Raw genomic sequence first — 27327 nt, forward strand, 5'->3', positions numbered from 1 at the left:
CTAGGTATAATGCAATGCTTGCTTTGTTGATTATTGCCATTGCTATGATCTGTGTCAACCCCAGTAGCAGTATAGCATTGCTGTGAGATACTCGTCATCTAAGCCTTTCAACTACGCTCCATAGTCTCACATTATGCTCATCACTGAATGCCTTCAGTCTCGCCCCCTGTTGCTGTTAGTTGCCGATACCGTGGTTATATGCTAGAAACATGTGGGACTTCGAATGCCGTAAACATCATTTTCGGTCTCGCACTCAAGAAGTTCCTCGTCAGAGTTCAGAGCTAGTGTTGAAGGTCTGTTCTTTGCGATAAAGGCCGTATAGGTTTCATAAAACTCGCAGCTGTATTGCTCACTACATCAACCCGTTCGTCAGTTTTACCTTGAATATACGAGTTTCTTTTACTTCTTACGCTTGTTTTCTGAAGTGGAGAATCCCTGAAAATTGAAATTATTTGTTGCCATGTTTTTACCCGCGTATTCTATTCGCTTCGTTGTGTTGTTGGAATAACTAGCAGTACCTACAACCTTATCTGGCATACACTATGTGATGAAAAGTACCCTGACACCTGACTGAAAATGACTTAAAAGTTCGTGGTGCCCCCATCGGTAATGCTAGATTTCAATATGGTGTTGGCCCACCCTTAACACTGATGACAGCTTCCACTCTCGCAGACATACGTTCAATCAGGTGCTGGAAGGCTTCTTGCGGTATTGCAGCCCAATCTTCACTGGGTACTGCACTGAGGAGAGGTATCGACGTCGGTCGGTGAGGCCTGGCACGAAGTTGGCGTTCCAAAACATCCCATAGGAGTTCTATACGATTCAGGTCAGTCCATTGCAGAGATGTTATTGTCGTGTAACCACTCCGCCACAGGCCGTGCATTATGAACAGGTGCTTGATCGTGTTGAAAGATGCTATCACCTTCCCCGAATTGCTCTTCAATAGTGGGAAGCAAGAAGGTACGTAAAACATCAATGTAGTCCTGTGCTGTGACAGTACCACTTAAAACAAAAAAGGTTGCACGTCCCCCTTCCCCCCCCCCCCCCCCCGTCCTAAGTAAAACAAGTCCGTACCGTAACACCAGCGCCTCTGAATTTTACACCTGGCGCTACTCAAGGTGGCAGATGACGTTCATCGGGCACTCGCCGTACCCACACCCTGCCATCGGATCACCACATTGTGTACCGTGATTCGTCACACCACACAACGTTTTTCTTCTGTTCAGTCGTCTAATGTTTACGCTCCTTACACCAAGCGAGGCGTCGTTTGGCTTTTACCGCCGTGATGTGTGGCTTATGAGCAGCCGCTCGACCATGAAATCCAAGTTATCTCACCTCCCGCCTAACTGTCATAGTACTTGCAGTAGACTCTGATGTAGTTTGGAATTCAGGTGTGGTGGTCTTAATGGATGTCTGCCTATTTAACACTAATACCCTCTTCAACTGTCGGTTGTCTCTGCCCGTCAACAGATGAGGTCGGTCTGTATGCTTTTGTGCTGTACGTGTCCCTTCACGTTTCCACTTCACTGTCGCATGGGAAACAGTGGACCTAGGGATGTTTAGGAGTGTGAAAATCTCGCATAGAGACCTATGACACAAGTGACACCCAAACACCTGACGATCTTCAAAGTTCCGCGGAGCGACCCATTCTGCTCTGTCACGATGTGTAATGAGTACTGATGTCGCTGATATGGAGTAGATAGGAGCACAATGCACCTAATATGAAAAGCGTATGTTTCTGGGGGTGTCCGGATGCTTTTGATCACATAGTGTACTTTTTAATGAGTAATTGGCTTCCTCGTTTGGCCCTCCTGACATAAATTTCATGGGACTGCGTCCTTAGGGGTTCAGCATTCGTTTGCTGAGTACGGACTTGGCGACCCAGGGTTCCTGAGCTGGGGACTGGTAAGCACCGCTAGTCACCTACCGCCATAAGCTCTGGGCATGCTTCCACAGAGCGGTGCGGCAGTTGAACGTTGTGTGTCACAGAGAACGAGGATCTTGGCTTGACCGCCCGTATCGCGAGGCTGGGTTAAACCTCAATGATAAACCCCTCAGACTCGAGGTATGCTATGCGCTGATGAGATGCATGGCTGTTGAGGTGGAACAGTCGTTAGCGGGCAACCTCTGGGAACATACCACACCTCAGTTGCATAAGGGTTACTCAGGCACACAGAGCTCTGTTAGAGGGGACCCTTATTTCCTTAGCTGCTCCTGGGATTAAAAAGTATCCTCCGAAATTTTCTGTAACCCCTCCAAGCGGAAAGGTTGGGCCGCTGGAAGGTATCAGCACCCTGGCCTACTAGAGGGCTCATGTAGCGAGTCCTCCTGATTCAGTCATTAGTAACAGACTGCACTCTGCTTCGCAGAATGTGTTTCTTATAGTTAAAAGAAAAGAGGGGAGGTTTGACAAATTTTTGCCATTTTGCATGCAGAAAGGCTTTGAAATCATTGCTGGTACCTTAAAATCTGTTAAGCGCTTGCGAAATGGGACCCTGTTGGTTGAAACACCTAGCTTCCAACAAGTCAAGGACCTTCAGAAAGCGCAATGCCTTGGGGAGTATGCGATAGAAACTGAATTGCACAACTACAGCAAATGTGTTGTGACTTGCAGAGATCGAGTTGGCATTCTCCAAGAAGAACTGAGAGCTGAATGGTCCCAGGAAGGCATTGTTGACGTGCAACAAGTTATGAAACGGGGGGATGAAGCTCTCGTGAAATCAGATTAGTTTATCCTTACTTTTAACAACACCAAACTACCAGAGGATGTGGAGGCAGGTTTCTTACGCGTGTGCGCCCATATTACCCTAGTCCAATTTGGTGTTTTAAGTGCCAGCACTGTGGGCACTCTACTTTCGGATGTAGAGGAGAAACCACTTGCGGGAAATGTGGTAAAGCCGCCCATGAAGCAGTTGATCGCTCCTCTCCTCCAAAGTGTGTCAACTACTTTTGGGATCACCCTATTTGGACCAGGGACTGCAGAGTTTTCCTTGAGGAGCGGAATATCCAGGAGATCAAAACCACAAGTGCATCCCATATGGTGAAGGGAAGATGTTATTCAAGTCCACTTGCCCTCCCCCCCCCCCCCCCCAAAAAAAAAAACTTGAGAAAAGGCCATAGTTGCTGATATTGTGGACCTTTCTGGTCCTCCACAGGTCAAGTGTTGTTCATCGCCCAGCACTGCTACAAACCCTACCACCTCTGAGGTTGTGACTCATAAACCGCCTCAGACAATAAAATCTACATCAAAGGCAAACACCTACCCACTGAAGGAGACAGAAGGTACACAGTCCGTTTATGTCGATGTCATTCCCTCTGATATCTCTCTCGACTCTTCTTCAGGGGCATTGGAGATTGATGTCAGACTGTCTCAATCATCTATCCCCAGAACTGAGACTCCAATTATTGTGTTGTCCCCTCCCTGACAGATAGTCACAATGAAGGTACTCCCACCCTGATAGATGGCTCTCATTATAGAGCAAGGATAGTTTCTGGACACATGTGGAGGAGGTGAGACTCCTAGCACAGCAACATCCCTCGTGATTGTCTCTGCAGGAAACACATTTAAAAACATCTGATGCTCCTGTACTACAGGGCTATACACTCAAATCACAAGGATGATCCGTCTGGAGAAAGGGCCAAAGCAGGAGTCGCCATGTTTGTCAATAATGGCCACCACGGGTCTGCTCTCCCCATGGATACTACCCTGCAAGCAGTTGCAGTTGAAATTCCTTCACGTCAGAGGCCTACAGTTTGCTTCCTTTATTTCTGTGGATACAGTAAAATTCCAGACTCTCACAGATCTTATGGAACAACTAAATTCCTTACAGCTCCTCCACCTCTGGACCGTCATTTTCCCCATAGTCCCCAACCCATGCTGCCCCTTGGGATCCATGTTCAACATGTGCTGGAGTCCCATGGTGTGGAGTCCGTCCGGCCCAAAATCAATTGTTTTAACCACATGACACCCTGGTTACTGGAGTGGCCCAGAGTGATTGTAGATTTGGTTCGGTACAAGCGATTTTGCACTCGTGCTTCCGTTTTTAGCCACATTTTCTGCCACTTTGTCCGAGCACTACGACTACATCGCTGTTTTTACGGATGGTTCGAAGAAGGGGATTGTGTTGGTTGCTCTGTTGTTTTTCCAGATCCTGTCCTCAAAGTCCAATTGCCTCAAGCGTTTTCTGTCTTTGATGCAGAGTTGTCTGCCATCTTGCGCGTACTGGAGCAGATGATACGCTCTTCCCGCCCTAAATTACTTCTCTGTTCCCATTGACTAACTGCACTTACGTGTTGCAACATTTTTTTTCCAGCATCTAAAATAGCCCACCCACAACTACAACGACAGGGAAAGGAGGTGGCTTTCTGCTGGGTTCCACGGCAAGTCGGCATTGCTGGGAACGAAAGGGCAGATCTCGCAGCCAAGGAGGCGTGTGTCGATACGCAAGTATCTCAGTGTGCCGTTCCCCTGCACGCACTCACCTCGCTGTTGAGCGCACGAGTCTTGCGTCGGTATGAGTGGCTGGAAATGACTAACAATAAGATCCGTTTAGTCAAGCCCACAACGCGTGTGTGGTGTACTGCCCTCCAACCACGTAGACGGGACGTTCTCCTCATAAGGCACCGTTTGCAAATGGTTGAAATGGCTCTGAGAACTATGGGACTCAACTTCTGAGGTCATCAGTCCCCTAGAACGTTGCCCTACTTGTTGTTGTTGTTGTTGAGACTGGTTTGATGCAGCTCTCCATGCTACTCTATCCTGTGCAAGCTTCTTCATCTCCCAGTACCTACTGCAACCTACATCCTTCTGAATCTGCTTGGTGTAATCATCTGTTGGTCTCCCTCTACGATTTTTACCCTCCACGCTGCCCTCCAATACTAAATTGGTGATCCCTTGATGCCTCAGAACATGTCCTACCAACCGATCCCTTCTTCTGGTCAAGTTGTGCCACAAACTTCTCTTCTCCCCAATCCGATTCAATACTTCCTCATTAGTTATGTGATCTACCCGTCTAATCTTCAGCATTCTTCTGTAGCACCACATTTGGAAAGCTTCTATTCTCTTCTTGTCCAAACTATTTATCGTCCACGATTCACTTCCATACATGGCTACACTCCACACAAATACTTTTAGAAATGACTTCCTGACACTTAAATCTATACTCGATGTTAACAAACTTCTCTTCATCAGAAACGCTTTCCTTGCCATTCCCAGTCTACATTTTATATCCTCTCTACTTCGACCATCATCAGTTATTTTGCTCCCGAAATAGCATAAATCCTTTACTACTTTAAGTGTCTCACTTCCTAATCTACTTCCCTCAGCATCACCCGATTTAATTCAACTACATTCCATTATCCTCGTTTTGCTTTTGTTGATGGTCATCTTATATCCTCCTTTCAAGACACTATCCATTCCGTTCAACTGCTCTTCCAAGCCCTTTGTTGTCTCTGACAGAATTACGATGTCTTCAGCGAACCGCAAAGTTCTTCTCCATGGACTTTAATACCTACTCCGAATTTTTTTTTTGTTTCCTTCACTGCTTGCTCAATATACAGATTGAATAACATCGGGGATAGACTACAGCCCTGTCTCACTCCCTTCCCAACCACTGCTTCCCTTTCATGTCCCTCGACTCTTATAACTGGTTTCTGTACAAATTGTAAATAGCCTTTCGCTCCCTGTATTTTACCCCTGCCACCTGCAGAATTTGAAAGAAGGTATTCCAATAAATATTGTCAAAAGCTTTCTCTAAGTCTACAAATGCTAGAAACGTAGGTTTGCCCTTCCTTAATCTAGCTTCTAAGATACGTCGTAGGGTCAGTATTGCCTCACTGGTTCCAACATTTCTACGGAATCGAAACTGATCTTCCCCGAAGTCGGCTTCTACTAGTTTTTCCATTCGTCTGTAAAGAACTCGCGTTAGTATTTTGCAGCTGTGACTGATAGTTCGGTAATTTTCACATCTGTCAACACCTGCTTTCTTTGGGATTAGAATTATCATATTCTTCTTGAAGTCTGAGGGTATTTCGCCTGTCTCATACATCTTGCTCACCAGGTGGTAGAGTTATTAAACTGATAGTTCGGTAATTTTCACATCTGTCAACACCTGCTGTCTTTGGGATTGGAATTATTATATTCTTCTTGAAGTCTGAGGGTATTTCGCCTGTCTCATACATCTTGCTCACCAGATGGTAGAGTTTTGTTAGGACTGGCTCCCCCAAGGCCGTCAGTAGTTCCAATGGAATGTTGTCTACTCCAGGGGCCTTGTTTCGACTCAGGTCTTTCAGTGCTCTGTCAAATTCTTCACGCAGTATCGTAACTCCCATTTCATCTTCATCTACATCCTCGTCCCTTCCTAGATCTCTGTCGTACCATTATTTAATCTATCTGAAACCTGTCTGTATCTCCAGGCTTCTTCCATGTATACAGCCTTCTTTTATGATTTTTAAACCAAGTGTTACCTATGATTAAGTTGTGCTCTGTGCAAAATTCTACCAGGCGGCTTCCTCTTTCATTTCTTTGCCCCAGTCCATATTCACCTACTATGTTTCCTTCTCTCCCTTTTCATACTACCGAATTCCAGTCACCCATGACTATTAAATTTTCGTCACCCTTCACTATCTGAATAATTTCTTTTATTTGATCATACATTTCTTCAATTTCTTCTTCATCTGCAGAGCTAGTTGGCATATAAACTTGTACTACTATAGTAGGTGTTGGCTTCGTATCTATCTTGGCCACAATAATGCGTTCACTATGTTGTTTGTCGTAGCTTACCCGCATTCCTATTTTCCTATTCATTATTAAACCTACTCCTGCATACCCCTATTTGATTTTGTGTTTATAACCCTGTAGTCACCTGACCAGAAGTCTTGTTCCTCCTGGCACCGAACTTCACTAATTCCCACTATATCTAACTTTAACCTATCCATTTCCCTTTTTAAATTTTCTAAGCTACCTGCCCGATTAAGGGATCTTACATTCCACGCTCCGACCCCTAGAATGCCAGTTTTCTTTCTCCTGATAACGACATCCTCTTGAGTAGTCCCCGCTCGGAGATCCGAATGGGGGACTATTTTACCTCCGCAATATTTTACCCAAGAGGACGCCATCATCATTTAATCATACAGTAAAGCTGCATGCCCTCGGGATAAATTACGGCTGTAGTTTCCCCTTGCTTTCAGCCGTTCGCAGTACCAGCACAGCAAGGCTGTTTTGGTTATTGTTACAAGGCCAGATAAGTCAATCATCCAGACTGTTGCCCCTGCAACTACTGAAAAGGCTGCTGCCCCTCTTCAGGAACCACACTTTTGTCTGGCCTCTCAACAGATACCCCTCCGTTGTGGTTGCACCTACGGTACGGCTATCTGTATCGCTGAGGCACGCAAGCCTCCTCACCAACGGCAAGGTCCATGGTTCTTGGGGAGGTTGCCCCACTTAAACCTAACTAACCTAAGGATATCACACTCATCCATGCCCGAGCCAAGATTCCAACCTGCGACCATTGGGGTCACGTCGTTCCAGACTGTAGCGCCTAGATCCGCTCGGTCACCCGGCCGGCGCACAGTTTTCAAACAAGATTTAACGTTCCAAAAGAATCCGATGCGAAAACCATTCTTAAGCTTTTCGCTTAATTCCAACTGGCAGACACCGTTCCTGATGACTTAGCCGGCCCAAGCTCAACTGTAACTGCTCCTAAAAATGTTTGTGGTATTACTCAGAAAAATCCAATGAGATCCTCCGAAGAATTGCCGCAGATACTGATTTGTAGCGTTCCAGCGCTCAGAGAATACTGAGACAGAGCCAGTGCATGTTTCCGTACAAAATCCAAATGAGCTATGCTACAGAAGGCTAACTTTGCGAATCAGATTCTCACAGTAAGTGGTAATGAAGGATTTAAAGTTGGATGCATCTGGTTCACAGCTGGAGCACCTTTCCACATGAGCAGAGTCGTGAATGTGCTAGACTGCGGATTTTTGATGTTCTGAAAATCACCACTGTGTGAAATGGAACCACTTTATTCTCCCAAAGTTCCTGTTGGATGGAATGGCATTAATGACCCATTTTATAGACAGCTAGCGTTGGAGGATCGACTAGCTACCTAGTTGCTCGTGCAAGGTGGGGCCAGACCACATAGCACCTAACTGTTCTTTCGTTTCTTGGAAATAAAGCCGTTGTGTTGCACTCTTCCAAATTTGCAGTTGCAAGGATGGATTGAGTACCATATTTGCCCGAACTGACACCTTCTGACTACACTTTGTGCGACAAATTAAATGACATTGTTCACCGGAACCATCCCAACATGTTGGACGAGCTTGTTCTTGGAATCTGTGTGGCTTCTGAAAACATCTACGTTAAGGCAGCACAGAGTGGCAAATTCCATTGTTCTTTTGCGCCACCTCCGCACTGCGAGTGATGGACACGTCGGAAAGACTGTGATGTTATTGCAGAGACAGCTGGCAGAGGCCGAGTTGAATGATGCGTAATGGTACTGTACGAGGTGCACAACGTACAGCTCCATCTGTTAGCAACTCTTTGAACTATTTCTGAACTGTACATTCTACAGCATCCGTATAATTTTTTTACAGATTACACAATTAATTTATTGAATGTTGCACTCGTAAATCGATTTCAGTTTTCAAGATATTTAATTCTGAAATCAGGAACTCCTTCTCTGCAACAGGCTACACTCCACTGCAGAGAGAATGATATGTTTTCGAAACAAACACAGGTGGTGATTAAGTCACTCCTGCGCTAAAGTTTTTTCTTCAAAATATGCTAGGCCTGTATGGTATGCAGGAGACTGTTAGTTCTGAAGCTGTAAAATCGTGTTCAGTTGCTATGAGCATTAATCACAACGTTGAAGGTACCAAACCAGCACATAATTTTTGACAGTGGCTAAGTTGCAGATACATATGCAGTCTACGAATTGTTTGGTACTTCATCTAATAAATGTCTTCTGACGTTGTGGCCTCTTCTTCATTGCTTTCAATGAAATATTAGCATCTCTCTAATTGGAAACTGAAGACGTCAGAATTGCAATTGTCCTCCACTTTGCTTCATGTAGCACCTAAGTTGTTTAGGAAGTCCCTTACTCCATATGTAGATCCTTTTATGGGTAGTAGAATGTTACTGCTTCAGTTCCGACTCATGATCGCCAACCGCTCTTGTGATGGACGACTTAAATATAGAGCAAAATTCAATCTGGCCACTTGACTTTGGAGAAACATGACGACGCTAATTTACGTTCGAGGAATTTTAAGAATTTTACTATGATTTGTTTACAGCCGATGTTGTCCCGTCCATGATCTATCGGAAGTTCTAAGTTTCTAATGACTGCCGTCAAAAGGCGTTAATTCTCAATCATCCTTCATTTTCTGTTTGAAATGTCGGCAGCACTGACTGCGTTAATGGTTCGAATATTCATCTCATCTGAAAGGCCAAAGTTAACTCGACGGACACTCTGTGCTGGTCGCGTGGTGCCACTAATGCACGCACGTTGCGTATATAATTGGGCATCTGGGCAAAATGTCGGCGTTAGCTCCAGCAGCTGCATACAGATTACATCACGCTTTGACCTATCAACGAATTTGCCCGCCCACCACCAACTTCATTGATTTTACAGCTCTGAGCTAAATCATAAGGACGATGCCTACATTTGTATCTAAAAGTACTTTATTTAGAGGTTAGTACATTTACAGACGTTATAAGATAATGTGCATGCATTTCAAACGATATAAAGTGAGTGGTTTTTAATATATACAGTTGTATTACAGTATTAATATCGTAAGTGCTAAAAACTCAATGTTATAAACATTAGCATATTACTTTCGTATGTGTATAAAACTATTTCGCTTTGTTGTTGTTGTGGTCTTCAGTCCTAAGACTAATTTCATGCAGCTCTCCATGCTACTCTACCCTGTGCAAGCTTCTTCACTTCCACAAAAACACTCTAACACACTTTCATAAGAACTTGCTTATTGTATTCATCTCTAGATCTCTCTCTACAATTTTGCCATACACAGTTGCCTCCAGTACTAACGTATAGATACCTTGATGCCTTCTTTTAGTCAGCTTATGCTACAAATTCCATTTCTCGCCAATTCTATTTGCTGCATTGTCATTACTTACATGACCCATCCATTCTTCTGCAGCTTCAATTCTTTTCTTGTGTGAACAGATTATCGTGTGTGTTTCACTTCCTTGCAATGCTACACTACAGACAAATACCTTCGAAAAACACTTTCTAAAAATTGAATTTATGTAAATTAATATATATGCTAAGAAACGTCTCTTCTTCAGAAGGTCTTTCCATGTCATTGCCAGTCTACGTTTTATATCCTCTGTACTTCGGCCATCGTAACTTATTTTACTGTCCAAATAGCAAAAATTATTTCCTAATCTAATTCACGCATCATCATCTAATCTCATTCGACTACATTGCATAACCCTTGTTTTGCTTTTCTTAATGTTCATTTTTCATCCTCATGTCAAGAAGCTGTCCATTCCATTCAGCTTATCATTAAACTAGTTTTTTTCACCAAATCAGTGAATGCTATAAACGTAGATTTGCCCTTCTTAATCTACCTTCTAAGATAAGTTGTAGGGTCAGTATTGCCTCGCGCGTTCCATCAGTTCTCCTGACGGAAGGAAATCGTGGATGAGGTCGGCTTTTAGCCGTTTCTCCATTATTTTGTAAATAATTCGAAGCAATATCTTCAGACCGATATTCACACTAGCCATCTTTGTTTGGGATTGGAATTATTACTTTCTTCATAATGTCCGAGGGAATGTAACCTGTCTCGCATATCTTGAACACCAGGTGGAATTGTTTAGTTATGGCTGGGTCTCCCAAGGTTATCAGCAGTTCTTAAAGCATGCCGTCTACCTAGTGCTCTGGGAAATTCTTCTCGCAGTTTCTTATCGCCGATGTAATCTTCTTGTACTTCCTTTTGTCTTCCTACAGCAGTTTTCTAATTTCCCTAGTATAGTCCTTTTGATTATTCCTTCCACGTTTCCACTTTCCTTTCTTTGGTTAGTACTGGATTACATCTCTACTGCATAGAGCTGCTTTTCTTTTCTCCAAAGCTCCCTTTAATTTTCCTATCGATGATATCCGTTTTTCCCATAGTTATACATGCTTATATACTTACATTTGTCCTCTAGCCGCTTCCGCTTGCTCTTTTTTTTTCCTTGTGTTTGACATATTTTATGTTCGTGTATCCTTTCACCTACTTAATTTGGTGAAATTTTATGTTTCCTCTTTTTACCATTTAAATTCAGTATCTCCTGTGGTATACAAGGATTTCTACTAAGTAATTTCTGTTTACTGATTTTATCCTTTTGCTGTATACAGTTCCAATTGCATGCACAATAGCGTATTAAATTTGATCTCAATACCTAAGGCATTATGACCACACACTTGGCAGCGCTTTGGACCATCTTGACAACGAAACACATCAGAGACTCTGTGCGGCATGTATATGATAAGCCCTTGGCAAGTTTCAGAGGTGAGCCTACGTGCTACTGATGCCTATGCGGATCAAGTAACTGCCTTAAAAACTGGCCAGTGGTTTGCGAACTTGAAGCAGAGGATTAGATCAAGTGAGTTTAGTAGACAAGACATCAAATGAGTTCATTATCATGATCCTAAAATCACTGTAACAGGATTCTGGCTTTGTGACATGGACGGTTGTGTTACAGGAGAGAATATGAAGGGATGCGGGTAACCCGCAAGGATGTCCACATAATCCCTACCTCTCATCGTACATTTGACTAGTTACCAAGGTCGCGTGGAAGTGAATGTACCCGTTACCACAATACTGGCAACCCTGGCCTCTGTACGGTCGTTCTCTAGTCGTATGTGAACATGGTCACCAACATAGTGTAATAATGAGCGTGATTCACCAGTAAAGAAGGTACATTTTAATTGGCCCACGATCAATTACCAAGTATCTCGTACCCATAGCAGTCGCAACTATCGCCGTTGATGAAACATGGGAACACATAGTGTCAACGGTGCACTCCGAAACGCATGTGGTGTACCTGCACTGTACTCTCTTAGCGTATCTGTAACAGCTCTGGCTACAGAACTGACAAGCTTCCGGCCCCCTGTGGTGCAGCGTCGACACTCAACACCTTGCCGGCTACACGTTAAGTCATCGTCCTTCAACTACTTTCCATTGAAGCACATGACAGTAGAATTCCAAAGTCCGACATACTTCGCCATTTCCGAGACGGCCGTTTGCAGGCACCGAGCCGTAACAATCTGTTTTGGGCTAAAATCTCTCATGTCAATGGGTTTTCCCATTTGTGGTCCGTATCGTCGATAGAATAATCCCGTTCTTTTCTGTGCTGTTATTTCAGATCTTCACGATTGGGCTGGTTGGCAGTGGATGGAACCGCTCTTCAGCTAAAGTTTACACGACTTGATAAGATGATTTAAAATACATAAAAACAAACTAAAAATAATTCCTTAAAGAAACTGGTTTTAAGCAACGGTCTTGCCCCAGTAGATACACCGGTTCCCGTGAGATCACCGAAGTTAAGCGCTGTCGTGCGTGGTCGGCACTTGGATGGTTGACCATCCAGGCCGCCACGCGCTATTGCCATATTTCGGGGTGGGCTCAACCTCTTGATGCCAATTGAGGAGCTACTCGACGGAATAGTAGCGGCTTTGGTCAAGAATACCATCATAACGACAGGGAGAGTGGTGTGCTGACCCCACGCCCGTCCTATCCGTATCCTCCACTAAGGATGACACGGCGGTCGGATGGTCCCGGTAGGCTACCCGTGGCCTGAAGACGGAGTGCTAAGAAAAAGAAACTGGTTTTCAGTATTTAAGATTTTTACAAAAAAATTTACAAAAACCGAAGTTGTTTTTAAATAAAATGACAAATTGCTTTGCCATATAAACGTCGTTTTAAAACTTTATAGAAAATTTTGTATTACATTCAAAATATAAACACTGATGATTGAGTGAATAAATCTACCATATAATGGTGATGCTGGTGATGCATGAAAATGATCATGATCGTGTTGGAAGTGGAAGTGGAAGTATGACTATGATTAATTAGTACAGTCAAATGTGAAATGCGGGTGAAGATTAAATATTAGGAAGATGGTGGAAGGGGAAGGAAGAAAGATGGAAAGATGGTGTGAGGTGGAGCCCTGTGACTGTGATTGAAAAGAATGGCATATGTCGGAACGGATTTGCAGGACGGAAACTGGTCGATATTCCGATGGGAGAAGATAGATAAGGTTTGAGATACACGGAAGGTAGATGTATTGGTACAGCAGGATACCTGAGATACTAGTTATTGGATGGGATACTGGACGCTGGGGCTGGGCTTTGCGATTAATGTACCGGATCCATTGTTGCTCTACAAAGAAAATATGATGTGGAAAGTGGATGAGATGGATTAGTTTATGGGTTGAGGGTCGTAGGCAGGTGCGGAATGGTGGTACCGAGCAAGTCTTTCCAGGATTTCAGTTGGACCCGTATAATTTAATGCAACCGAGATCCAGGTAATGTTGGCGTAGGTGATATTGTGTTGGACAAGGGATTTATAGATGAGGATGATAGTAGAAGGATGTAGAATCCAGACCCGGCCTGTTAGGGTTTTTCCCGTTTCGGACTTTGGTTTGAATTTACATTCCATTGTAGTTTCCTGTCGAGGGTCAACCCTAAATACATTACTGTATAGGTCAGAGCGTTGGGATGCTTGAAAATGGAGAGATGGAAATTTGGAGACGAAGGAAACGACGAGCGGTGCGACCAAAGATAGTGACTTGGCCTTCCCGTGGACTTATTTGAGGTTTCCTTGATATTCCACTCGGCCAGGAAATTAATGTAGCACAAAATTGTTATTGCTCTCGCGGCCACTTGTTGACAAACTGCCTATTGGCTTCTGTCTCGGGTTCTTCGACCGACGTTCATCTAATTATTTCACTGACGTTTCGCCAGCATGAGTGGCTCGCCTTGTCAAAGCTTCACCCTCCATTTCCGGTGGTGAACTGAAGCCAGACAGCTTCAACAAGAACGAGGAAAGCCTTAAGGTAAGCGGATCCTGGCTTCCTGTACTGCAGCGAACGACCGTCGCAGATAGCAAGAGGAGAACCGCACCGGAATTGACCGCGGAGAAGCCCTCGGACGTTGGCGCGCCAGGTACATATAGTCTGCGTTCGCGAGCTCGGCTCCAGTTCACCATCGGCAATAGAGGGTGAAGCTTTGACAATGTCTGCCACTCGCGCTGGCGAAACGTCAGTAAAATCATTAGATGAACGTCGGCCGAAGAACCCGAGACAGAAGCCCATAGGCAGTTTGTCAGTTAATGTAGCGTTAGAGATTGGTATGGGGTGAAGTGTGAGGTGAGTGGCTAGTTAGGCGATGTAGTCAGCATGTCGTAGAAGGTAGGTACGGATTGTTGATTTGGGAATAACTGCAATGTGCAGAACATAAAGGAGGGGGGACAGGCAGAGCCTTGAGGTTCACCTTCATTGGGTGACATATGCTGGTGTGGTTGATCGAAACACAAATAGGATGCTGTTGGAGGAAGGACGTTATAAAGTGGCCCTAAATGTCCTGACGTACGCTTTCGCCAGCACTCCGGCCGCCACTAGGAAACATTGCATAACAGACGCTGAACTAGGCTCGCGTATGACAAAAGAAGACCAAGACACGCCCCAGGATACACGCCGGGCAGCATGCATGTAGGCCGCCAACTTCTCAATCTCCCTCAGTACGTCGCATCGGGACTCAGTTCGCACTGCAACTCAATAAGTCCCACTGTGCCCTATTCTAAGACGTGTATATTTCTATTGTCTATTGTCAAACCACAATTTATGAAACATGCTTCTATTTTATTAATAGTATTAAGTAGGAATAATTAATATTTGTCATGTTGAAAGTAATTGTGGTAGCAGGGAATGTCTGCACCCAAGGATTGTTGGCAGGAGAGACCGCACATTGAAATAATTTCAAAAAGGGCGGGAGAGACCGCCTATGGATACACACTAAAAAAAAGAGCGGGAGAGACCACGCATTGATACATTTTGTAATGGTAGCAGGGATTGTCTGCAACAGAAAGCATTGTTGGCGGGAGAGACCGCACTTTAGCGTTCATAGGAAGTTAGCAGTACGCAGTAAGCGAGTCAGTAGCAGGACTGAAGCGAGATGTTGAGAGGAGCAGTGAGTGTGCCAGCCGTCAGGTATGATTAACAAGAGATTATAAATGGATGTACAGAGACGTCAGCTAACTATTATCATAAGAGGAACTAATATGATTGAATATATTTTTTTTTTTTTTTTTTTTTTTTTGAGAAACTCAAGACTACTGAAGGTATATTTGCGCAATGCTAGTCGTAAGATTATTGTAAAAAGTGAGTCCCATTTGAACGTTTGTAAAATCATTTCATTCAGAATATAATTAATTTTTTCCAGCAATATTGCATTACTGATTATAATTCATCCCAAAAAAAACATCAAGGTAAAACTTTGCAAAATTTTATTGTTGTGAAGAAAAAGTTTAACTGTGAATAAAGTAACTTCGGTCAAATTAATTAAAGACTAACGTCAGCTTTGCTATTAATGAATAACGTCAGATTTGTTAATAAGTACAGCCACTTATTATGGCAGCCCACGAGCAGCTAATAGAGCATCGTAAAACAGAATAAGCATATCCATCTCGCAGTTCGATGTAGCAGTCAGATGGCAATCCAGTTATAGTAAAAAAGGTAAGGAACAGTTTTGGATTATTGCAGGTAACGACTGAGGGCCACGATGACGACTCATTATTTGTTTCTTCTAAATAATCAGAAAATTACCTTTAATAAGCAGCATTTAAATTTATATACGGGGATTGAGAAAGAGAATTAATTTCGAAGGGAAGATTTCATTTCTTATTATTTAACAAGAGATAGAAATCCTAAGGGAAGGTTTCATAGGTTATTGTAGAAGGGAAGGTTGCGTAACAAAAGAGATATAGAGGAGACGGGAAGGTTTCACTATCCCACAGTGATAGTCGCCGCATCGACCTTAGGTAGCTGCGAGGGAATGTTAGTCATTGTATGTAGTTGTGATAGGGACAAGATTCAAGAATTAGTATATGTTACTGGCATATTGTGAACCACCAAACTTCAAATCAGACATCGTTGAAGTTAAATACTCAATTGGTTCCTGAAATAAAAGGTATTTTAATCACATGTGCATTTTATGTCGTATTAAGAGGAAACCGGGCACCCACCTATCATACCACCCTGTTCTCATTCAGCCAGGATCCACAAAACATTACAGGATGGCTCAGCCACAAAAATATGTGAGTAAAAGTGCATAGCTCTGAAGAACAGGAATATCAAGGGAGACATACATGACAGAGTTTCGTTTATTTATCTTATTGGAGAACTGGTGGGTAAAGTAAAGAAGATGACCGTTGGTAGAACAATATGGACGAAAGCTAGATTGGGTGCTGGCGAGGGTACGTAGGTTGCAAGATGCTGACGGATTCGATTGGTAGGAATCGTTCCAACGATTTTACGACATCTGGCTTGTAGCTGATAGATGCGTTGGATGAGGTTTATGAGGGAAGTACATCAGGTTTCAGAATGAAGAAGACTTAAGATGTTTCCTATTGATTTGTGTAACAACTTGTGTAGAGGGCGATAATGTAAAGGTTGGCAAGGGTTTCGTGATGGACTATGTGGCACTCTTTGGAGTGGCAGCAGGTGACAGTATCGACCGCGTGCAGTGTTTCGCTTTTTAGACCGTATTTGTGTAATGTCTTCTGCTGCAATCGGCATGGTTAGCCTTGTTTTTACTGGAAGTTTGGTGTGAGACGTAGGATAGCTGTGTTTGTACATTCAAACCCATAGGAATTTATCGAGTAATCAAAGTTGGATTAATGTGGGATAGTGAATCCAGATAGGACTCGATGTCACTGCAGCTGACGAGGTGGTGAGGAAGTAGTTTGTTTTTAGATAGGACAGAATACATGAGAATGGAGCGATTTATCGAGAGCCTATGGAATGCTTTCGAACATTTTGCAGAGTTTATAGATGTTTCATTTAGTTTAGTGCGTGTCCTGTGCCAGTATCGATGTCATTTATCCTATAAGTAACTGCTAACATATCATTGGAGCTGTTGATCGCGTGTGAGCGTGTCTCGCTTGCCATTACGAAGGAATTATCTTTAGACAAGAAATGTTTCTTGGAGTAGGGCATAGCCCGCCGGTGTGGCCGAGTGATTCTAGGCGCTTCAGTCTGGAACTGCACAACCTCAACGGTCGCAGGTTCGAATCCTGCCTCGGGCATGGATGTGTGTGGTGTCCTTAGGTTAGGTAGGTTTAAGTAGTTCTAAGTTCTAGGGGAATGATGACCTCAGATTTTAAGTCCCATAGTGCTCAGAGCCATTTGAACCATTATTTGGACTAGGGAATGAGAATGTGGACGGAGAATGGGACGGCCATAACATATAGTTACGAATGGGATACGATTGGAAGTAGCACCTGAGATGTGTGGTGTAGAAAATCAGCTTCTCGTTAGATGTCGTCAGCAGTTTAAAATTTGGAATCATGACTTTCCATTACGGCATGGATTTGGGCACAGTATGCATTCCAGCCTGTACGGGAATAATCTTAGATTTGTCGTAGTAGATGATATGGAGAGGGATGAGTTGGTTTGGTACACGGCATGAGATGTGCTCAAGGACAAGCAGGTTTAGGACTTCTACTGTGTTACGCTTGTAGAAGTTATGGGAGATAATAAGGACATCGTGGTAGTATCGGTGTCAGACCGAGCACAGGCAGGGAAATTGATAAAGTGACGCTACCGCAGTTTCTCGGCAGGTGTGCGTGCTTCTCCGACATAGGCAGTAGGACTGTATAGGGTACTGTCAATAAAATACAGCATCTTAGAAACATCTTGACATTCCCCAGTGGGTGTTTAGTAGCTTTTTAGACCGTTGGCATTGCGAGGCGCTTACCGATACATTTGAAGCAGTTTCATAAACACACAACACTTTTCCCCTGCTGGACTTGGGTTCTGTTTCGTGAGTTGTATGTATTCGTCAATTCTTAATGTCTTCTCAGCCGCCTTTAAGTTTGTTCATTTTACTCCTGTTACTGTTGTAATAAATGAGCTGAGGTGCAATTACCTACTCATATACCTGGCTAGTCATGTTGGACTGTAAACGCAAACTTTTGTCAAGTACAGCAGGCTGAATGGGTCCTATGAAAAGCTTGCCAAGCTTGCGGAAACCCCAACAGGCCTGCTTTTACCACTGTGCTAACTACACGTGAGCTCTTGGGTCTCCGGCGCGGGATGTTGAACTACTGTGATAGCTGTAGCGGATATAGTGGCAGGGGGGCTGTAAGAATAATTTTTACACCTCTGAAAAGTACATCTCCCTGGAACCGATGGTGGATTGACATGCAAGAAGGGAAAAATTACATTTGTCACACTTATTACATATAAGTGGAAATTTGTATGGGTTCTTTTTCAGTGAAAATGAATTGCTATTCTCTTTTTTACGAGAACATTGACAGATTTGAGGTATCATTTGATAACATGTACAGAAAATTGTAGGGACTAGGAAGGCAAGAGGAGCATCAAAGGAACCGCCATTGGTCTCCGACGAGCTAAACCGCAGCTCCCCTGAGACAGTTAAGCAATATCAGATCGAACGCTGGGATCGTATGTCGTTACTACGGCCTCGGAATATAGCTAATTGTACCGGCAACAATTATGCTTCTGTGTTACGCCTTCGCCTCAGAGTAATGCAATTCCGTGAACTGTTCCCTGTTGCTGATGACGCAATAACGTTCAAAGTGCCCCTAGGTATCAAACCGGATCTCGGTTGAGATCGCCTTCCCCATGTCATAGCACCGCCTTTGATCAGACTCTAATGAAAGCCACAAAGCTGCCAGTTAGTGCCTCTGGCTCTGTAAGCAGAGGATCCATTCACTCTGCCTCGTTATGAGATGAATGTCGACCGTTGAGCACAGAGGAGCGGTGTTGCCGCAATTCTTGTGGAAAAGACTGCGAGTTAATTCCAAGATAGTATTAAAAACTTAAGTTCCGTTGACCTGACAAATACGGCAACATGGAAGGCAATTGTAAGCATTCAGAAGTACGACTAAGTAGTCTAAAAGATTTCGGTTAAATGCGTAGAGTTATAATAGAAACGATCCTGTAAGAAGTACGTTGTCTGTAGGAAACAAATTTCACGTAAATGGAGAGAACTACGTCAACGGTGGTGAGTGGTAGAATACTGGTTTACGACCGAAGTAAGTACCAAAGGGTTATAAAATAAAAGTAGTGTAACACATTACACAGGTAAATGAAATAGGAGGGTTAGACCTTTAATAGTGGCAACTATTTATTTACAGCTCGTACAAAATAGATACGTGTTTCAAAGTTTTACTGACCTTCAAAGTAGTCACCAGCATTTTGTATAACCCGTTGCCAGCGATGTGGAAGTCTAGGATACTCTTAGCAATTTGTAGAAGCTCTGAAGCACATACCGTGAAGTGTTTCCTTCAGTTTAGAAATTGAGTTCAACTCACGAGGGCTTACGTCAGGGGAGTGCAGTAGGTTATATAGGACTTAGCAGCCCCATCAGTCAAACAAATCAGTAACAGCTTGCACTGTACGTGCTTCTGCATTGTCCTGCAAAATGATGGTCAGGTCCTGCAAAAAGTGTCGTCACTTCTGTCTCTATTCCGTTCATTTTTGAAACACAACCTACGACCAGCTTAGAGACAGAAGTGATCACACTTTTTTCAGGGCCTGACGATCGATTTGCAGGACAATGCTCATGCACGTACATTGCAAGCTGTTACTGATTTGTTTGGCTGATGGGATTGCTAAGTCGTATACCACCTACTGCACTCCCCTGACTTAAGCCCTCGTGAGCTCAGTCCGATTTCTAAACTGAAGGAAATACTTTACGTCATTCCCTTCAGAACTGATACAAATTCGTCGGGCAATAGACCGCGTCGTTCGAACTGTCAACACAACTAGCACTGCTAAGAGTATCCTACGACTTCCACATCGCTGGCAACGGGTTATACACAATGCCGGTGGCTACTCTGAAGGTCATTAAAACTTCTAAGAACGTATCTGTTTTGTACGAACTGTAAACAAATAGTTGCCACTATTAAAGTTCCAACCCTCGTATTAGAACACATTTATAGACGAAGAATTTACGTTACAACATAGCGTAATTTTGAAATTATGCAACAAGCGTTCAAAAATCAAGATTTACCATAAAACAAAAAATGCTTGAGTCATTCAACAAACAATTTTTTAATATCCGTATAGACTGCATTACTTTTTTTAAAAAAATTACTGGTTTCGGGTCAACATGAACCACCCGCAGATACAACTGTACTGGTTAAAACTATCAGCAAACTTCATATAGTTCTAACCGTTGGAAACAGTTCTATCAATGATAATTTTCTTAAAACTAATTCAGTCACGATCTGACCAATCATTAGCCCTGACTAATCTACGCTAGTGTAATACGGCACAGACAGTAAAATCTCGAGATGACTTTCTTGAGATTCTTCTGTAACACTGACTTGTAGGATAATTTGCGTTTAGGCCGTATAGGTGGCCTGCTTTTCATAAAATCGGTTTCCTACGTCGGTTTCTTAGTCTCTGGCGTAGTGGCTACCACTTCTCGTGCATTTTAAAAAGGTCTGGTACACCTACATTCTTGACTGTATTTATGCACAATAACAAAAAATTTGGCCGGCCGCTGTGACCGACCGGTTCTAGGGGCTTCTGTCCGGACCACGCTGCTGCTACGGTCACAGGTTCGAATCTGGCCCAGGGCGTTGATGTGTGTTATGCCCTTAGCTTTAAATAGTTCTAACTCTAGGGGACTGATGACCTCAGATGTTAAGTCTCATAGTGCTTAGAGCCATTTCAACCATCTGAACCAAATCTTTCTACTTCTCCTGCCCCGTTTCGGCCTTATGATTCTGGTTGATACTACCCAGTAACATACGTTAAATCAATACCACACTGCATTCAAGAAGAGATCAAACCGTTTCTGTTGTCGTCAACGAAGCTTCGTTTTCGTCATATCTCTTCTAGTTAAATCTGAACAAATATTTCAGTCATGTTGTGACCAGTATCCCAGTATTAACGACCTCTTTCTGTTCCTTTCTTCTGTCTCATCTACTAACCTTACGCGATAAGACTTTAACTTATCTTATCTACACTCTCGCCACGCATTTCTATCGGCATGGTGTTATTCTCTAAAGGGAGGAGTGTGGTTTTAAGAGTTATGTAATAAAAGTTCTGCACTGAAGGACAAGATAGAAAAAGTACCATTAGTGTATTAACTACTCGGTAGAGATGCATGGAAGTGTGGGATCATGTTTCCTGAGGTCTCCCAGTCGTGAACACAAAGCTGGACGACGCGTAGCGTGGGGTTTGCGCAACAATAGCGCCAACAGGCGTTGGCTCTGGACCATCAGGCAGTTGAAGGAAAAGGAATAGACAGTGTGGGTCATTCAATGAGCAGTTGCGGTGAATTGTGGTAGTGTTTTTCATTACCACAGTCACTGCTTCCTGAAGGAAAGGATGTGGCCGACGAAAATTAACTACAGCAGCAGATGACTGCTACATTGTGAAACAGGTAAGATGGGACGGCTGGTGCAATTGCGACCACATTTAGCAGGACAGGAAGGAACGTAATCCCAAGCCCCACAGTGGGACGGCGACTGCATGGCAATGCTCTCTTTGCCCCACGACCAGTGCATGGCGTTCCGTTGACACTCGAAAGCGGTACCGTTTACGATTGTGCCAAGAGCAGAGGGACTTGACCAAACATTCGCTTCTAGTGGTTATAATGTAGGGAGATGCTATGATCCGTAGCAGTACTGACATCCGAATCTTTGAACACTGTACACTCACGGGTCTATCTTATTGTGGTCGGTCACGCTCGTGAAAGAATGGAACACCCTACCCCTGAAACTCTTTACTAAACCTTTGGTCAGTATAAGATGGCACTGCACAGCATGAATTGGTGTCCAAGGTGATCACATAGACTATTAAGAACCATGTCCTGCCCTTTAAAATTTCCGAGTAACCGTCGTGAATCCCGGTGACTTCAACGGTACATCTACATCTACATGACTACTCTGCAATTCACATTTAAGAGCTTGGCAGAGGGTTCATCGAACCACAATCATACTATCTCTCTACTATTCCACTCCCGAACAGCGAGCAGGAAAAACGAACACCTAAACCTTTCTGTTCGAGCTCTGATTTCTCTTATTTTATTTTGATGATCATTCCTACCTATATAGGTTGGGCTCAACAAAATATTTTCGCATTCGGAAGAGAAAGTTGGTGACTGAAATTTCGTAAAAAGGTCTCGCCGCGACAAAAAACGTGTATGCTGTAATGACTTCCATCCCAACTCGTGTATCATATCTGCCACACTCTCTCCCCTATAACGTGATAATACAAAACGAGCTGCCCTTTTTTGCAGCCTTTCTATGTCCTCCGTCAATCCCACCTGGTAAGGATCCCACACCGCGCAGCAATATTCTAACAGAGGACGAACGAGTGTAGTGTAAACTGTCTCTTTAGTGGACTTGTTGCATCTTCTAAGTGTCCTGCTAATGAAACGCAACCTTTGGCTCGCCTTCCCGACAATATTATCTGTGTGGTCCTTCCAACTGAAGTTGTTCGTAATTTTAACAACCAGGTACTTAGTTGAATTGACAGCCTTGAGAATTGTACTATTTATCGAGTAATCTAATTCCAACGGATTTCTTTTGGAACTAATGTGGATCATCTCACACTTTTCGTTATTTAGCGTCAACTGCCACCTGACACACCATACAGCAATCTTTTCTAAATCGCTTTGCAACTGATACTGGTCTTCGGATGACCTTACTAGACGGTAAATTACAGCATCATCTGCGAACAATCTAAGAGAACTGCTCAGATTGTCACCCAGGTCATTTATATAGATCAGGAACAGTAGAGGTCCCAGGACGCTGCCCTGGGGAACACCTGATGTCACTTCAGTTTTACTCGATGATTTGCCGTCTATTACTACGAACTGCGACCTTCCTGACAGGAAATCACGAATCCAGTCGCACAACTGAGACGATACCCCATAGCTCCGCAGCTTGATTAGAAGTCGCTTGTGAGGAACGGTGTTAAAAGCTTTCCGGAAATCTAGAAATACGGAATCAACTTGAGATCCCCTGTCGATAGCGGTCATTACTTCGTGCGAATAAAGAGCTAGCTGCGTTGCACAAGAGCGATATTTTCTGAAGCCATGCTGATTACGTGTCAATAGATCGTTCCCTTCGAGGTGATTCATAATGTTTGAATACAGTATATGCTCCAAAACCCTACTGCAAACCGACGTCAATGATATAGGTCTGTAGTTAAATGGATTACTCCTACTACCTTCTTGAACACTGGTGCGACCTGCGCATTTTTCCAATCTGTAGGTACAGATCTATCAGTGAGCGAGCGGTTGTTTATGAGTGCTAAGTAGGGAGCTTGATTTAAACTTTCGTTTCTGTTCGTTTTTTTGTTCATTTCTGTCAGTTAGTACCTGCATTATTCTGTTATAGACCAGTGTATGCACGGTCCAAGTGTAGTCGGCTTATATTACTTGGCAGCGACTCATCACATGAAAGATTCTTTCGTCCTTACTTTTTTCTCACCAATTAAATAACGTGTCATTACTCTGATGCCTACAGGGTGGATATAAACAGCCTTATAACAACGTAACAGCAACATGTGAGACCTCGAATGGAAAAAAGAACTTTCATATTTCCATAGACAGTTTATGCGTCGCTATGATGCTAGGTCCATGAAACAAGTCCATGAAACAATAGTCACTGAGCTACGAGATCGCTAAAGTTCGTCTAGTAAGCCACTGTGTTTGCGTGTGTCAAGCAGTGCATTTTTTTCTGAGTAAACTGCGACTGTGCTGTGCTGTGGCGGTTTTCCTTCAACGATATAGACTCTGTAGCGATGTTGGACGCATTATTAAACGCCTCGAGACTTACAAGTTCGTGGAGGCCTCCATAGGTAATGCTGGAATTCAGTATGGTGTTGGCCCACCCTCTCACAGGCATACGTTCAATCAGGTGCTGTTGGTTCCTTGAGGAATGGCTCTCTTGACGGAGTGCTGCGCTGAGGAGAGGTATCGATGTCGGTCAGTGAGGCCTGGCACGAAGTCCGAATTCCAAAACATCCCAAAGGTATTCTATAGGATTCAGGTTACGGCTCTGTGCAGGCCAGCCGATTACAGGGACGCTATCTTCGTGTAACAGCTCCGCCACAGGTAGTGCATTATGAACAGGTGCTTAGTAGAGATAAGTGCGGTGTGGTGCATTATCCTGTAGGAATTTGAACTTCGCGCCATTTTTCTAGGAGAGGGGAGCGTGGCACTTACCTGCCGTAATCCAAACTTCCCGCCATCTTGAATGGCGACACAGCCACCATCTTGTATGACGTTATCACCTCCATCTTGTATAACGGTACTTTGTAATGGTGCCCCTGTTGTTCCAATATTATCATCATCTGTTTACATACTGCGTGTATACTAGATCTGACAGTTTGTTTCCTTACGTGTAGAGTACTTGCAGTACCTCTTTCACTTCTGTTGTTGTTAGTTGATTTCTTAGGTCGTCGACTTGTGCTGCAAGAGATGGACAGCAAAAAACTGTGTGTTCATGCCTCCCTCGACTAATCCCACAGTCGCACTCTCCTTAGGCTCTTTTCCCTACCCGTGTACATACGGTGTATAGGGACCATGTTCAGTGAGGAAGTGTACCATTCCTCTACGCGGTGTTAGATGTCTTATTTTTACTCTTTTCCTTTGACTCGGTATTATTGCGTATACTCTTCTCTCGGTATTGGATTCCTTCCATTGTTTTTGGCAGATGTTAATTAATTCCTCTCTAATATCTCTTTTGTTGCCTAAATATATACCAATAACTTGTCTTTTTTCCCACATCTCTTTTTCTTTAGGCAATAATTTTCAGCAAATTCTCTGATTATAAGATCCAGTGGGCGAATTCTCTCCAAAAGCAAAATGGGCAATGGATTTCTGACCAATGTTTGGCCTGCTCTAAGAAATAGCCACAGATTCCGTTCGCCAATTTCGTACTGGGTTTGAGAAGTGGCCCATCGCTTTTCACAATAAGCGAAAAAGCAGTCATAGCAGTAGGTGAAGCATACAGGCCTGTACAAAAAGAGCGGAAACCATCTCATTTACGGCCAGCATTCTCTTGGGTGATAAATAAAGTCTTCTTATCGTTGCGGCAAAAGGAAAACAATAATTCACTAGACAAGTGATTCAATAGGTGCTGTTAGAATGCGAGACGTTTTTCACAGATAAAATGAACTTAGTGCAACTGAAGGTAGCTATACTGAATCAAGGCACGGAGTACAGTGTCATAATAAATCGTTCACAAGAAGTTGAAGATTTTACGAGAGGAACATGGGAAAGACCAAGTGGAAATTCCAAACTGAGGAGAAATCAAGAGCTGGTTCGTCAGATTAAGCAACAAATAAATATTCATGCTGTGGCTCTGTACACTCTTGAATTAGGGTAGAATTACTAAAATCCAGTAGAGGTAAGGAAATTTAATGACTAAGGAGAAAGTTCGTATGACTAATAGAAAAGTTGATGATTGAATTATAGATTTTGCACAGATATCTGTAAACTGTGAGCAGGCCTCAAAAAATACTTTACCAGTAAATGTCCAGTATTCATAGAAAGTCAGATCACTCTTACATTTGAAAGGAGGGCGGATGGCAATTAACAGAGGACTAGCAGTATTATGCTGAGAAATACAGGAGGTAGTAACTGAAATGAAGAATGATTGGATGACGTAGTTGCTAGAGCTAACTGTTACATGAGAAGACAAGTTTCAGATGAACATTGTGATTCAGGTCATGAAAAAGAGCCAGAATTCGAATTACGATAGGAGATGGACTCATCACAGTGGAGAATAGTTCAGTATCGAAACTATTCCTGGGAATGAGATGTCAGGTTTCAATTACAACCATTTTATGTTAGTGCGGATGTTTCTAATCTTTCAGAATGTTTGAACATCCAGATCCTAGTCCACAATGGAATTATAACTATTATCATGGCCGTTATGAGTCTCGCAGACACCCAAGTAGAAACGAAAGTTGGGGATACCAAGAAGAAATTTCCAAAATGATGCAGTTGTGATCATTTGAGAAAGTGTAGACCAGTACGAATTCAAAGAAACTGGGCCATAATAACGGTAATATCATGGATGAAAATGCAGGTGGTTAGACAGAGAATGATAACAGTGAGTTGTTGAAGTCTAATCAGTTGATACTGGCAATGATCCACGTGTTGGGAGGTTGCCTCAGAGATAGTGACAAGTTCTTTTGGTAGGCATTTGAGTACCTGCAGGACAGATAGTTTAAAAAAAGATTTTCAAAGGTGCCAGCAATAACAATTTTTTACTTATTATTGTTATGTAATGAAACAATATATTTCCAGGTATTAGCTTCATCTTCGGGCTAAAACGCCATTACACAAAAATATTTCACAACAATACATATAGATAATTAAGTAATTCTTCTCAGTCTTGGCATTTGAAATTCGGTCAACAATTTTATTCTTCGTGATACTCCAAGCCTCCCTCAGATTTAAGGCACTTATACACATATTTTAATGGATTTGAGAAACAAGTGTAGACCGTCATTGCAAAAGACAACAAGTTAGTAATAAGCTTAGTGGCAGGTGAATCTTCTGCGTTGTATCGATGTGGTTACTAAGACTTTTTCGTTCCTAATTTTTGGTACCGATCTGCGTGGACCTTCCCCAGAGATGCTGCTGGTTCTGCTGAGTGCTGGGTCTTGCCAACCACAAGGAGCAGCTGTCAGGAAGTTCTATACATATCTGTAAAAAAGGATAGGCAGCTCTGATATATGGTTGGGGAATACTTCACTGCATGGATAATAAGCTTCAGTGTCATTTTAAGTATCATGTTTATGTTTCAAATAACAGAAATTGAGAAATTATGGATCACTGTATCAAGATTATCTACTACTGCAAAAGAAGAATGCTAAATACTGGTCAAGCATATTCTCAAAAGATAATATTATTGATAAGTTCAAGCAGGTGTTAAGAATCAAAGCACATCAGAAACTGATATAAAAAATTAAAAACGTAAATAACGAACTCACCTCTATTAGTCATCAACTAATCACAGTCTGCAGTGTCGAGAAAGAACAACCAAATTCAGTAGTCAAGAGCCAAGAATACTACACTCCCCTTTAGACCATGAGAACAT

The sequence above is a fragment of the Schistocerca gregaria genome, chromosome 5 (genome assembly GCF_023897955.1).
Source record: "Schistocerca gregaria isolate iqSchGreg1 chromosome 5, iqSchGreg1.2, whole genome shotgun sequence".
Lineage (NCBI taxonomy): Eukaryota > Metazoa > Arthropoda > Insecta > Orthoptera > Acrididae > Schistocerca > Schistocerca gregaria.